Genomic DNA, 14370 nt, shown 5'->3' on the forward strand with positions numbered 1-14370 from the left:
TCAAGATTTCTTAATTCTGTTGTGGTAGCAGATTATAATTATATATTATAGTCTTGTTAGGATCTATAATTCTCAACAATATACTATTCCTACATCTCTGTGGTAAATCAATATATTGCAGGCTTTAAGCACATAATCCCTAAACTACACAACTCATAAAAGTACTTTCGTCTAACATGAAATTGTGATTATTTATCTCTAGCATAATTATCCTTTTCTTTTCAGAGTTTAGGTTAAAATCATATGGACATGTAAATGACGATCAAACATTCACAAGCATTAAGTGTACGATAAATAATCCACAGCAGAAGAAAGAAATTCAGAAAAATTTCATTAAGAAATCATAGTTTCAAGAAGAATCCACTAAAACCCTAATAACAAGATTAGTTCAAAGCAGACATAATGACATCAACCAAATTAAATATAAACAATAACATCAGTAGAGAGATTACAGAAGAGAAGAAGAATTCAAACTTTTAGATCTTCAATGTTTTTCTTCTGCCTCCAAAGACTTATCTCTCTCTAATTCTGCATAATCCCTAAAATTAACTCTAAAAACGTATTTAAACCAAAACCCTAAAAAAAAAACTAACAAATTCGAAAATTCACGTGCAGCCATACGCGCCGCGGCGCTAGCATCCAAGCGCCGCGGCGCGTGTCAATGCTTCAGCGCATCCTCTCTGACTTCAGCAAGCGCCTCGGCGCGTCCCCCAGGCGCCGCGGCCCTTCAAAATTCCAGAATTTAGGCAACTTTCTGTTTCTCCCTTGCGCCGCAGCTCTCCATTCAAGCGCCGCGGCCCCTAAAATTCTTCCAAAATCTCGATTCCAAACTGCAAATCTACCAATTATCTCCGCGAATGAGTCTTCAGCTTCCTTCTTATCAACTTTTAGCACAAATTGCTCAATTTCAACTGAAAACCTACCAAAACAAGCATAATACCGCAACACACTCCACCAAAAATAACTCAAACTGATCCTAAACACTTGTTAAAACTATGCTAAAAACAGACTCATCAAATTCCCCCAAACTTGACTTTTACTCGTCCTCGAGTAAACCAAAACAAACACAACACAAACAAACAAATACTCACACATTTTTGAATCAAGCCAACAACAATACTAAGCCTCAAGCTATGACAAATAACTTACTTATATAATCTTCAAAGAACTCAACTCAAAATCCAGAATTTCAGTTGAAACAATTATTCCATTCAATCAAACAACAAAAATAATAGCTCTCAAAATCATGATTAACAAATAATATGTAATGGAATTCCTTTATGCTCACTGAGTTTCCATTCCAATCCATAACCAAATAAAATCCCATAAGCTTGCTATACTTGCTAATCTCCACTAATGTAGACAAAACATGCTAAAAAATCAGTAGGTCTTTTTAAGTTTATAACTGAATGGCTTAGGCAAAGGTGGATGAGAAAGTCATTTAAGCTCAACATATACCATGAACACTAACCAACCAACGCTACATTAAATACAAATCACAAATCCAATCCCACTGTTCCCAATATCTTATCATTTTGAGAGAACTTACATAACAAAGATTTTTTTTTTTTTTTCTTATATTTAACATTACACTCCCCCAAACTTATTCCTTGATAATACTATTTGGAGTGTAATGTTATCTCATCATTGAAATATATCTTTCTTTTTTTTTTCTCCTTTCTTTTTTTTTTTTTTTAAAAAATTCTCTCAAAATGTATTTTTTTTTTCATTGTTAACAACCCTCGCCATACATAACCCCCCATTACAAATCAATCCCAATTATCATTCATATGTTCATGGTATACACAAGGGAAAGACAAAATAATAGTTAGGTTTTCAATTAATTAGCTCAAAGAAAATGTCAATCAATAAAAGGTCACTTCAGGCTCAACAATGGGTAACTAAGGATTAAACATATCAGGGTTGGCTAGAATGGCTCAAACGGTCCAAAAAAATTGCCTAAATCATTTTTCCAAGAATGCATGACCTAAGATTTCGCCTCAAAAAGCAAGCAAACAAGTTCTAGGATAAACCAATCCAATCTTCCTTTCCTATTTCAAACTTAGCAAGCATAAATTTTATTCTGTCACATACAATTTATTAAAATCATGATTAAGCTCTCAATTATTTAAGTGTTTGATAAAACTAGAACAAAATATTCAACCAAGCACACGGATTTGTTTAGCTTTATTCCCATTCAATTTACACAGTTCATCATTCAATCATAGTATCATTGGTTAATCATTGGTAACTTGATTCAACTCACACCCTAAACAAAACATGACTAACACGATTAAAACCAAAACAAAACTACACAAAAACCAAAACAACACAAACACGACACAGACAACAATAAATCTCTTCCCCCAAACTTAACCGAAACATTGTCCCCAATGTTTGCAAAAAAAAAAAAAAAAAAAAAAAGTGTAAGGAAAAGAGACTTACCATAAAAATTTAAAATGGTGGAGGCGGCGGTGGCGGTGGATACAGTAAAAACGGAGATGGAACAGGAAATGGAGCCACATCTTCCTCGTTTCGGATAGACCACCGATTGACCAAAGCATTTAGCTGGTCCACGTGAGCAATTTGATACTCACTGTGCTGCGCCATGTATTGCTGCATATGTTGCTGCTGTGCAATCTGATAGTTGTTCTGCTGAACCAAATACTGAAACTGATTCTGTATCAGATGCATGTAAGGATCAAAATTACTCGTCGCAGGTTGAATAGGCGGCTGTTCAACCGGTACTTCTTGCGCAAACTCCTCCGGAATTGTACCCTCCATACCCGCTTCATTATCCTCTTCGTCAACTTCATCTACTCGGGGCCGTTTATCAATAGCACGCTGCCGAGGTGGTGGTGCTTCTAAGGTCGGTAGTTCATACCCCATCACCCTATTTGCAGAAATTGCCGACATGGGTTTCCGAACTACATCACTTCCAAACATAACCACTCCATAAGTTCGGCATAAATCAGTGATTAAGGAAGCATGACTTAATCCTCCCATAGTGGTCAACATACTGATATCCTTCATACTCTTCCGAATCACTCGGCCTACATCAATTTTCATACCAGTCATAATGGCATAAACCAACAACAGCCTCTCCTTGTTGATATCTGACATGTGAGTTGTCGGCATTAGCCTTGCACTCACAAAATGCACCCAAGCCCGCGCCACATGATTTAATTGATAGCGCCACAGGTATTTTGGCACACCACCAACAACAGTAAACTGAGCTCCCGGTAAACTCAACGTTTCCGCCACACGGACCCAATCAATATCATCTCCATGAGCCCATTGATGATATTCATCATCCTCCCGTTCATATGTCGGCATATCATATAATTCAGCAATAGTATCTATACCAACCGGAACTTGAACACCTCTAACAAATACGTCTACATTCTTCATCTTCAAATAGTTTGCATAAAATTCCAAAACCACTGACAAATTGGCATGGCTAACATCCTCTGAAGCAAACATAGCCCAACCCCTTCTTTGAATTTCCCCCCTAATTTCTTCATAAGTTGAGAGTTCATTTGGTGATTCCGTATACTCAAAACCCCGCTCACTGATGACCTTCCTCTTACGAATCCTTGTATAACGCTCAAAAGCGGCTTTACTTACGAATTTGGTAACATCATAATCTGGGGGTGGTTCGGGTTCCTTAGTAGTGGATGGCCTAGACGAAGATGGTCTATTGGTGTTCCTAGAAGAGGATGCCCTAGAGGGGTTTCTCTTAGGTCCCATAATATGCTATGAAAATTTGGACAGCACCTCCCCTGTTTTTGCAATATTTCCCAATTCCAAATAACTTTCAAACAGATTCAAATCAATGCACCACCAAACTACACAATCCCCACTATACTCTTCAATCAAAAATCCCTTCTTTCCCTTCTTTATAAAGAAATTACCAACAAAAATCTGAATATTGGGAGAAACACTTACTTGACAGTGATAATCTCCTCTTGAACTCTCCAATTGCACCAAATAAGCATGAAATCACCACTCCAATTGATAGAAATTGAAAAATTAGGGCTTGAAGAAAATTTGGGGGTTTAGGGATTTCAGATTATGAAGTGAGAAGGAGAAGACATATGTGGATTCAAGAGATAATAAGGGGAAATGGGAAAAATTTCTGGGTAGAATGAAGAAATTTAGAGAGAAAATGAGTAGAAAGGAGTTGTGGAATTTTTTCAAAATGAGGAGAATGGAAAAAAAATAAGAGGGAAACCTCTTTTAATTTTCGGAACCGCGTGCGCGCCGCGGCGCGCACCTCCAAGCGCTGCGGCGCGCACGCCTTCTGGACTCTCTGGAATTCGCCAAGCGCCGCGCCCGTTCCCATAGGCGCCGCGGCGCTCTCCTCAGAACTGAGCCCCCCTTCTCTGACTTCGTCAAGGGCCGCGGCTCTTGTTGCAGGCGCCGTGGCCCTCACTCCAAAGTCCTAAATCTTAAAAAAAAAAAAAAATTTATTTTTTTATTATTTTTCTAATTTATTTTTTATAGTTTTCACGATTTCCACGGTTCTATTACATTAAAAGGAAAACTAAAAACTAAACAAAATAATAACTACAACCACAACTAAACTAAAAATTGTTCATACTTTTTACATACTAACTGAACTAAAAATTAAAAACAAACATAGGAATGCCTCCTATGAGCGCTGTCGTTAACGTCATTTAGCCGGACGCTGCTTTAGTCTTCAGATCAAATCAATTCCAACTCGACCACGGTCCTACATGTCTCCACCGGTCCCTCCAAGTAATGCTTCAATCTCTGTCCGTTCACCTTAAAATCTCCCGTCTTTTCACTATGAACTTGTACTGCGCCATAAGGAAGTGAAAATACTACCGTATACGGTCCAGACCATCTTGACTTCAATTTTCCAGGAAAAAGTTTAAGCCTAGAATTAAAAAGTAAAACTTTATCCCCTGGTTGAAAATCTTTCCTCAATATTTTCTTATCATGAAAAGCCTTCGATTTCTCCTTATATATCTTCGCATTCTCATAGGCTTCATTTCAGAATTCCTCCAGTTCATTTAACTCTATAAGCCTATTCTGCCCCGCCATGAAGAGATCAACATTCAACTTTTTCACAGCCCAAAAGGCTCTATGCTCCAATTCCACCGGTAGATGACAAGCCTTACCAAACACCGATCGATATGGTGACATTCCAATCGGAGTTTTAAATGCCGTGCGATAAGCCCAAAGTGAATCATCGAGCTTCTTCGACCAATCCTTCCTCGAAGTATTTACTGTCTTTTCCAAGATACCCTTTATTTCTCTATTCGATACTTCAGCTTGGCCATTTGCAATTGGGTGATAAAATAATGCCTTGCGATGATGAACACCATAACGAGCACAAAGAGCGGTGAACCACTTATTGCAAAAATGACTTCCCCGATCACTAATAATAGCTCTTGGAGTACCAAATCGAGTGAAGATATTTTTATGAAGGAATTTAATAGCTTCCTTCCCATCACAAGTAGGAGTTGCTGCAGCTTCTACCCATTTAGAAACATAATCTACCGCAAGCAAAATATACTTGTTATTATACGATGATGGGAAAGGACCCATAAATTCGATCCCCCATACGTCAAATAGCTCGACTTCCAAAATACCGGTCATCGGCATTTGATCTCTTCTCGATATGTTCCCAGTTCGTTGACAACGGTCACAACTTTTGACAAAATCATTAGCATCCTTAAATAATGTAGGCCAGTAAAACCCACTTTGCAAAACTTTCGCAGCTGTTCTTGTTCCTCCAAAATGACCACCGCAATGCAAACTATGACAGTGAGTTAAGATTGACAACATCTCCTCCTCAGGAACACATCTACGAATAACTTGATCCGGGCAATGCTTGTACAGAATAGGCTCCTCCCAATAATAATGCTTCATCTCCGAATAAAACTTTTTTAATTGTTGCCTTGTCATTTCAGGGGGTATAACCTTGGCAGCCAAATAATTTACATAGTCCGCAAACCATGGAACCTCCTTACCAACATTCACTTCGAACAATTGCTCATCCGGAAAAGCATCATTAATCTGAACTTCTTTATTAAGAGAATTTACCCCCACTTCTAAACGAGACAGATGATCAGCCACCAAGTTCTCAGTCCCCTTCTTATCCTTAATTTCCACATCAAATTCTTGTAAGAGAAAAATCCACCGAATAAGACGAGGCTTGGAATCTTTCTTAGTCATGAGATACTTTATTGCCGAATGATCTGTATAGACTACCACCTTGTTTCCAATCAAATATGGACGGAACTTGTCGAAGGCATAAACTATGGCTAGAAGTTCTTTTTCCGTTGTTGCATAATTCAGTTGAGCATCATTTAAAGTCCGACTAGCATAGTATATAGTTCGAAATACCTTATCCACTCGCTGCCCAAGAACTGATCCAACCGCATAATCACTTGCATCGCACATAAGCTCAAATGGAAGTTCCCAATTAGGAGTACATATTATCGGCGCTGAAATGAGCTTCTCCTTGAGAGTCTTGAAAGTAGCCAAACAATCATCATTAAAATCAAACGGAACCCCATTCATCAACAAGTTAGACAGTGACTTTGAGATCTTAGAGAAGTCTTTGATAAATCTTCGATAAAATCCGGCATGGCCCAAGAAACTCCTCACTCCTTTAACTGAAATTGGCGATGGTAAATTCTCTATGGTAGAAATCTTAGCACGATCCACTTCAATTCCTTTCTTAGAAATTTTGTGCCCCAATACAATGCCTTCACTAACCATAAAGTGGCACTTTTCCCAATTAAGCACCAAATGCGACTCCTCACACCTTCTCAACACCATCTCCAAATTCATCAAACACATGTCAAAAGAGGACCCATAAACCGAAAAATCATCCATAAAAATTTCAATCCCTTTTTCAACCATGTTAGAGAATATTGCCATCATGCACCGTTGAAACGTGGCTAGTGCATTACACAACCCGAATGGCATCCTCCGAAAAGCAAAATTCCCATAAGGACACGCAAAAGTTGTCTTTTCTTGGTCCTCCGGTACAATTACGATCTGGTGATAGCCCGAGTACCCATCTAAAAAACAATAGTAATTATGCCCCGCCAATCTATCCAACATTTGATCAATGAAAGGCAAAGGAAAATGATCTTTCCTCGTTGCCTTATTCAACTTCCGATAATCAATACATATCCTCCACCCCGTCACTGTCCTAGTTGGAATCAATTCATTGCTTGCATTCTTTATCACCGTCATACCCCCTTTTTTCGGTACCACTTGCACTGGGCTTACCCAAGCACTATCAGAAATTGGGTAAATCACCCCAGCATCCAACCACTTCAAAATCTCTTTCCTCACCACTTCTTTCATTGTTGGATTAAGCCTTCTTTGAGCGTCGATATTCGGTTTCGCCTCATCTTTCATCAGAATTCTATGCATGACTGTTGATGGACTAATTCCTCTTATATCAGCCAAAGTCCACCCTATAGCAGTTTTATGAGCCCGTAACACCCTCAACAATTTCTCCTCCTCTACCTCCGAAAGAAATGATGAGACTATAACTGGAAGAGTCTCTTTCTCCCCAAGATAAGCATAACGAAGGTGGTCTGGTAAAACCTTTAACTCTAAAACAGGTGGCTTCTGAATCGATGGTAATGGTCTGTCTGGTCCTGCCCCCAACTCTTCAAATTTCTTATGTTTCCAAGGCTCAGCTGATTTTATCCAATTTAAGTAACTCATCACCTCTTCATTCTCCTCACCATCTACATCATCAACTGTGAGACTCAACTCAAGAGGATCCTCCCTTAATGTTTTCCTTTCCACTACTTCTTCGACCACATCAACAGAGAAACAACTATCACTTGTTTTAGGATAAGTCATAGCCTGAAACACATTAAATACTACTTCCTCCCCTTGAACTCTCAGCTTCAACTCTCCCCTTTTCACATCAATCAATGCTTGCCCAGTTGCTAAAAATGGTCACCCCAAAATAATTGGAACATTCTCATCCTCCTCCATATCAAGTACTATAAAATCAGCCGGAAAAATAAACTTATCCACCTTTACCAACACATCTTCTATAATACCACAAGGATGCTTCACAGATCTATCAGCCAGCTGTAATGTTACTGTAGTTGGCCTAGCTTCCCCCAAACCAAGCCTTCGGAATACAGACAAAGGCATTAAATTAATACTCGCCCCCAAATCACATAAAGCATGCTTACATTCGAACTCCCCAATAGTGCATGGAATGGTAAAACTCCCAGGATCTCTCAACTTTTGAGGAAGCTTCCGTTGCAAAATTGCGCTGCATTCTTCTGTTAATGCCACTGTTTCATAATCACCCATTTTTCTCTTATTCGAGAGAATCTCCTTCATGAACTTTACATAGCTTGGCATTTGTTCTAATGCTTCCGCAAATTGTATATTTATGTGTAACTTCTTGAACACCTCTAAAAACTTTGCAAACTGCTTATCCAAATTATGCTTGCGAAGTCTTTGTGGATATGGAACTCTAACATGATGCTCAATAGTTACAGGTGGGGTCTCCTCTTCTTCCTTAAGGTCTTCAGTAACCTTCTTATCATCCAACTTCTTCTCTCCTTCAACTGACTGACTTTTCTTTGGCCCTTCATATTTCGCTCCACTCCTCAAGGTAATAGCTTGGCACTGTTCTTTAGGATTAACTTCTGTAGTGCTAGGCAAATTTCCTTGAGCTCTATTAGTCATTAAAGTAGCCAATTGCCCTATTTGAGTCTCCAAACTTCTTATGGATGCCCTAGTCTCGGTCATGAATTGGTTAAGCACATCAGGTTGGGATTCAGCTGGTTTCATTGGCATGGGTGGAGGTGGTCTATTTTGTGGTTGATAGTAGCCCGGTGGAGTATTTTGGTGTGCATATTGTTGTGGATAGGGTGGCCTATTTTGGGTAGGTATATAAGGTGGCTGAGGTTGAGGATAAGGTTGGAGAGTGTTTTGGTTGTTAGACCAGGAAAAATTGGGATGGTTCTTCCAAGCTGGGTTGTAAGTCATGGAATTGGGATTGTTAGGCTGTCTTGGGTAGTTTCCTATGGCTTGAACTTCTTCCATGGGCATATTATTCATGTCTGTAGCAGGGCATTGGTTTGGTTGATGGGCTGTACCACACACTTCACATGAGTTTTGAACTTGCATAGCTTGAGAGGGTAGGGTAGTCTTTTGCAATTGCTTCGTCAAAGCTGCTACTTGAGCGGTAAGCATGGTTATGGCATCCACTTCCATCATTCCAGCCACCTTCTTTGGCTGCCCCCTTTCATTTGGCCATTGGTAATTGTTCATCGCCATCTCCTCTAATAGCTCATATGCCTCATTAGCACTTTTGCTCATAAAAGCACCTCCCGCCGCAGCATCTATAATTGTTCTTGTCGTCCCATTCAAACCATTATAAAAATTATGCACCAACATCCACTTTTCTATTCCATGGTGCGGACACTTCCTTAGCAACTCCTTAAAGCTCTCCCAAGAATCATACAATGACTCTCCATCAAACTGATAAAAATTATTAATCTCACCCCTTAACTTTGCAGCCTTCGCTGGAGGAAAGAACTTGGCAAGGAATTTCTGAGCTAACTCCTCCCATGTAGTGATCGAATTCGCTTGTAAGGAAATCAACCAACTTTTCGCCCTATCCCTCAATGAAAATGGGAATAGCCTCAGTCTTATAGCATCATCACTCACCCCATTCATCCTGAACGTAGCACATAACTCCAGGAAATTAGCTATGTGTAAATTAGGGTCCTCCGTCGGCATACCTCAAAACTGAACAGTTGTTTGAACCATCTGAAAAATGGCTGGCTTAATCTCAAAGTTGTTTGCAGCAATGGTTGGAGGTCTGATGCATGAATGCACTCCTGTAATAGTAGGAAGTACATAATCTCTCAGTGTTCGTGCTCCTTACTCCCTTGGACCCTCAGTAGCCCCTTGACCATTATTAGCACCATTTCCCAGATTATCAGCCATGGTGAATTCCAATTTCCTTTTTATTTTCCGGTTCTGCCTGCACGTTCTTTCAATTTCCCGGTCTATTGGTATAACCTGTTTTTGTCTATTACTTCGCATATACCAACTAGTCCTGAAACACAAGAGAACCTTGATTCGGATTAAATGTAAAAAAAATCAATTTAGAACAAAAATTAACTTATTGGTATTAATAAAAACAGTCCCCGGCAACGGCGCCAAAAACTTGATCGCAAAAATGTAACACGCAAGTATATGTGGTCTAATCAAGTAATATATGATAAGTTAAGTGTCGATCCCACGAAGAATGATATTAATCACCAACAATTAATTCCTAATTCTAATTGATTTGCTTAATAATTTCAGATTACAATTAAAATACTTACTACTAAAAAATTAGGAAACTACTAACACTTAAATAAATGCAGTAATAAGAGTTGATTTAATTTAATAGATGCAAAAGTTAGGGCTTTAGTTTCATCAATTTTCCACTTATGATTTCTACTCAATTCTCAAGATTTCTTAATTCTGTTGTGGTAGCAGATTATAATTATATATTATAGTCTTGTTAGGATCTATAATTCTCAACAATATACTATTCCTACATCTCTGTGGTAAATCAATATATTGCAGGCTTTAAGCACATAATCCCTAAACTACACAACTCATAAAAGTACTTTCGTCTAACATGAAATTGTGATTATTTATCTCTAGCATAATTATCCTTTTCTTTTCAGAGTTTAGGTTAAAATCATATGGACATGTAAATGACGATCAAACATTCACAAGCATTAAGTGTACGATAAATAATCCACAGCAGAAGAAAGAAATTTAGAAAAATTTCATTAAGAAATCATAGTTTCAAGAAGAATCCACTAAAACCCTAATAACAAGATTAGTTCAAAGCAGACATAATGACATCAACCAAATTAAATATAAACAATAACATCAGTAGAGAGATTACAGAAGAGAAGAAGAATTCAAACTTTTAGATCTTCAATGTTTTTCTTCTGCCTCCAAAGACTTATCTCTCTCTAATTCTGCATAATCCCTAAAATTAACTCTAAAAACGTATTTAAACCAAAACCCTAAAAAAAAACTAACAAATTCGAAAATTCACGTGCAGCCATACGCGCCGCGGCGCTAGCATCCAAGCGCCGCGGCGCGTCCCCCAGGCGCTGCGACCCTTCAAAATTCCAGAATTTAGGCAACTTTCTGTTTCTCCCTTGCGCCGCAGCTCTCCATTCAAGCGCCGCGGCCCCTAAAATTCTTCCAAAATCTCGATTCCAAACTGCAAATCTACCAATTATCTCCGCGAATGAGTCTTCAGCTTCCTTCTTATCAACTTTTAGCACAAATTGCTCAATTTCAACTGATTTTCCAGTCATTTGTCAAACTTCACGATTTCCTCTCCTATTTCCTGAAAACCTACCAAAACAAGCATAATACCGCAACACACTCCACCAAAAATAACTCAAACTGATCCTAAACACATGTTAAAACTATGCTAAAAACAGACTCATCATAATGGTCCAAGGTCTTAGAAATAGTTGGGTCATTACATAGAGAGAAGATAGAGGAAGAGAATGTTTTAGGATTCTTGATATAATGGGAGGGGTATTTTGGGTATGAGAGGAATGTTTAACATCAAATTGAAAAGATTAATAGTGCTAGGGGGAATAAGCTTTTGGACAAAGGTTTCAAACTTTGTTCAAGTTTAGTGATCTCCACTACTCTTCACTTAAGGTTGTGTAAGTAAGAGAGTTTTTCCTTCTTAATTCTTGTTATTTTATTTGTAATTTTTGCTTTGATTTTGTTATCATCTTCTCCTCTTATTCTATATTGTCTATATTTATTTGTATTTTAAGCATAGTATTGTAATTTAATTTTAACAATCACCATGTCTAATTGTATTTCTTTTCTAGAGTTGTAATATTGGGTTATATTATATTCCATTGAAATATAATATTATCTAACAGTGCAACCCATGATAACTTAAAAGTTTATATGCTAACTTGTTCCTTATGTAATCGACTGGAACCTTGAATGCAAAATATGGCATGTTAAGCAATTATAGCCACCTCATTATGGAAATTAATAATCTTTTTGCAACCTGAAACAACATGTCCATCCTTATTAATATGTTTAAACAACTAAGTCAATATGGAAAGCAACCAAAAATAACATGTAAAGCAACACAACTTGTTAAACAACCCATAAGTATCTTTATGCAATCCAATGTTTATGCTTATATACATAACTCATGTAATGTTAGAGATAAATATATTGTTCCACTGGAAATAACAAAATCTACTACAACTCTAAGCAAAAGAATACAAATGACAAGATGATTATTAAATAAGTTTACAACTCTATCGTAAAAATATAAGTAAATATAGAAATAAGAAGATGAAGAGAATAAAATAAATAACAACTCTATGACAAAAGTTACAAATAAACTAGAAGTAGTAGAACAAAATATGTAGAAGAAGGTACAACTCTATAGCAAAAAGATACAACTAAATATGAAGAGGAAATAGAAGAAAGAGACAAAAGAACAATAGAAGAATAATAAAGAACAAGAACAAGAAATAAAGCTCTCTCACTCACACAACCAAAGTGAAGAGCATTGGGGATCACCAACTTGAACAAGGTTTACATCCTTTGTCCAAAAGCTTATTTTCCCCTATCTCAAGCACTAAGGAAACTCTCACAAATTTGAAATAGCTCTCTGGAATAAACAAGCTTCTAGGTGAATTTCTCACCAGGTGCTCTTGGGGATAGAAATGGTGTAACGCCCTACTTCCTTAGAGCCATTACTAAGTGAGTTTAAAATGTGCCATTAGCTCACTAATCGAGGTTTTAGGTTAAAAGTGTAGCTAAATTGGAATAAAAATTCATTTAAAGACATTTAATGTAAAAATACGGTCATTCATTAAAATCGTAAAGGATCCCAAGATACTTTTTAGAAAATACTTTACATCTCAAAATACTTTTAAGGTCGACTTAAGCGACAATTCTATACCAATACATTACATCTTCCTAAAATAACCCTGGCCGTGGCAGCCAGGTAGGCCGAACATGTACCCATCGCCCCACGCTCTCCATACTCATGGTTGGTCAACCTTCCCTTTGCCCTTACCTGCACCATAGAGCACCCATGAGCCGAAGCCCAGCAAGAAAACTCCACACAAAACAAATAACATACGCATATCTATCAGCAACATATAACAAAGCAGCCAGTAGGTTAAACACATAGTGGCCATGCCGTCCCAAGTGCTTTACCAGGTTCTGAGTTCGCGGTTTTCATCGAGAGGATGTCTCCAGCAACTTGGGAGGGTCTCGCCCTAACGGCCTGCACTTCACGTGCTCAACATCTATCCCGACCCCTTGCTGTGCTTGGCTTTGCACTCCGTGTGCTCAACGCCGTTCTCGGCCCCTTGCCGTACTCGGCTTCTTTTCGTTCCCAACCTTCACCGTTCATTCACAAATATGCACTACAGAGCATAATATCAAAAAATATTCACACATGTTCTAAACATAAACAATAGGGCTATGCCCTGTCATTCAATCACAAAGGGCCATGCCCTGCGATACAAACAATAGAGCCACACCCTGCTCTATGGGTACAACAGTTTTCTTACCCGTGTCCCAAGCTATCTGAGCATTGTAATCCCGAGCACAGTCCATTCACACGAGCCTCGCTGATAATCTCAAATGTGTAGAACAACCTCCAACTCCCTTGGATTCAATCCCTGGCCTGATTTCTCCCACTTTGATCCACAAATTCAGAAGTCCTTTCTTGGTTTCTAACTTCCTCTAGAGCTTCCAAGAGACCCAAGGACAATGCCAAAGTAAGAAGAAAACATGGGACACCCTCTCCAGCCTAAGTCTATCTATTATTAAGGTCAATTACCACTTTTCCCCTCCTTCTAATTAAACTCCTACACTAACCTCAAGGGAAATTTCGTCATTTGCCTTGTCTTGCTAATTCCTCGAGTGTACCTAAAAATCCGCATTTAATCCTGACATATCCAAATCATCACTATACCACTACTCCTTATTCAATAAATTCTAAACAAATATTACGTTCCTAAAATACCCCTAGGCTCCTCCTAAGCTGGGTATTTGACCCCATTGTGACTTTCTAGCTAAACTACTCCCTAGGACCGTCTCAGTTTGTGCATCACAAATATATCACCACTCACACGTGGTATCAATCCCAATATACACAAATACTGCATTTATGCCCTCAACGAGCTAAACTACAAATATGCCCCTAATAGCCAAATGGGGCCCACATGCATATTTAATCCACCTAAGCATGCATTTCTAATCACATAATTATCAAATTCACATATTAATGTAATTGTTATGATTGGTCACTAAATG

The 14370-nt window shown here is 38.3% G+C and overlaps 1 non-coding gene across 1 annotated transcript; it reads left to right on the forward strand.

Annotated features, from left to right (window-relative positions):
* The first annotated feature begins 9436 nt into the window (after positions 1 to 9436).
* Positions 9437 to 9543, forward strand: LOC133787727 (small nucleolar RNA R71). Its single transcript, XR_009872729.1, has one exon. It is a non-coding gene; the product is annotated as a small nucleolar RNA R71 (small nucleolar RNA).
* Positions 9544 to 14370: the final 4827 nt, after the last annotated feature.

The sequence above is a fragment of the Humulus lupulus genome, chromosome 6, assembly GCF_963169125.1.
Source record: "Humulus lupulus chromosome 6, drHumLupu1.1, whole genome shotgun sequence".
NCBI lineage: Eukaryota > Viridiplantae > Streptophyta > Magnoliopsida > Rosales > Cannabaceae > Humulus > Humulus lupulus.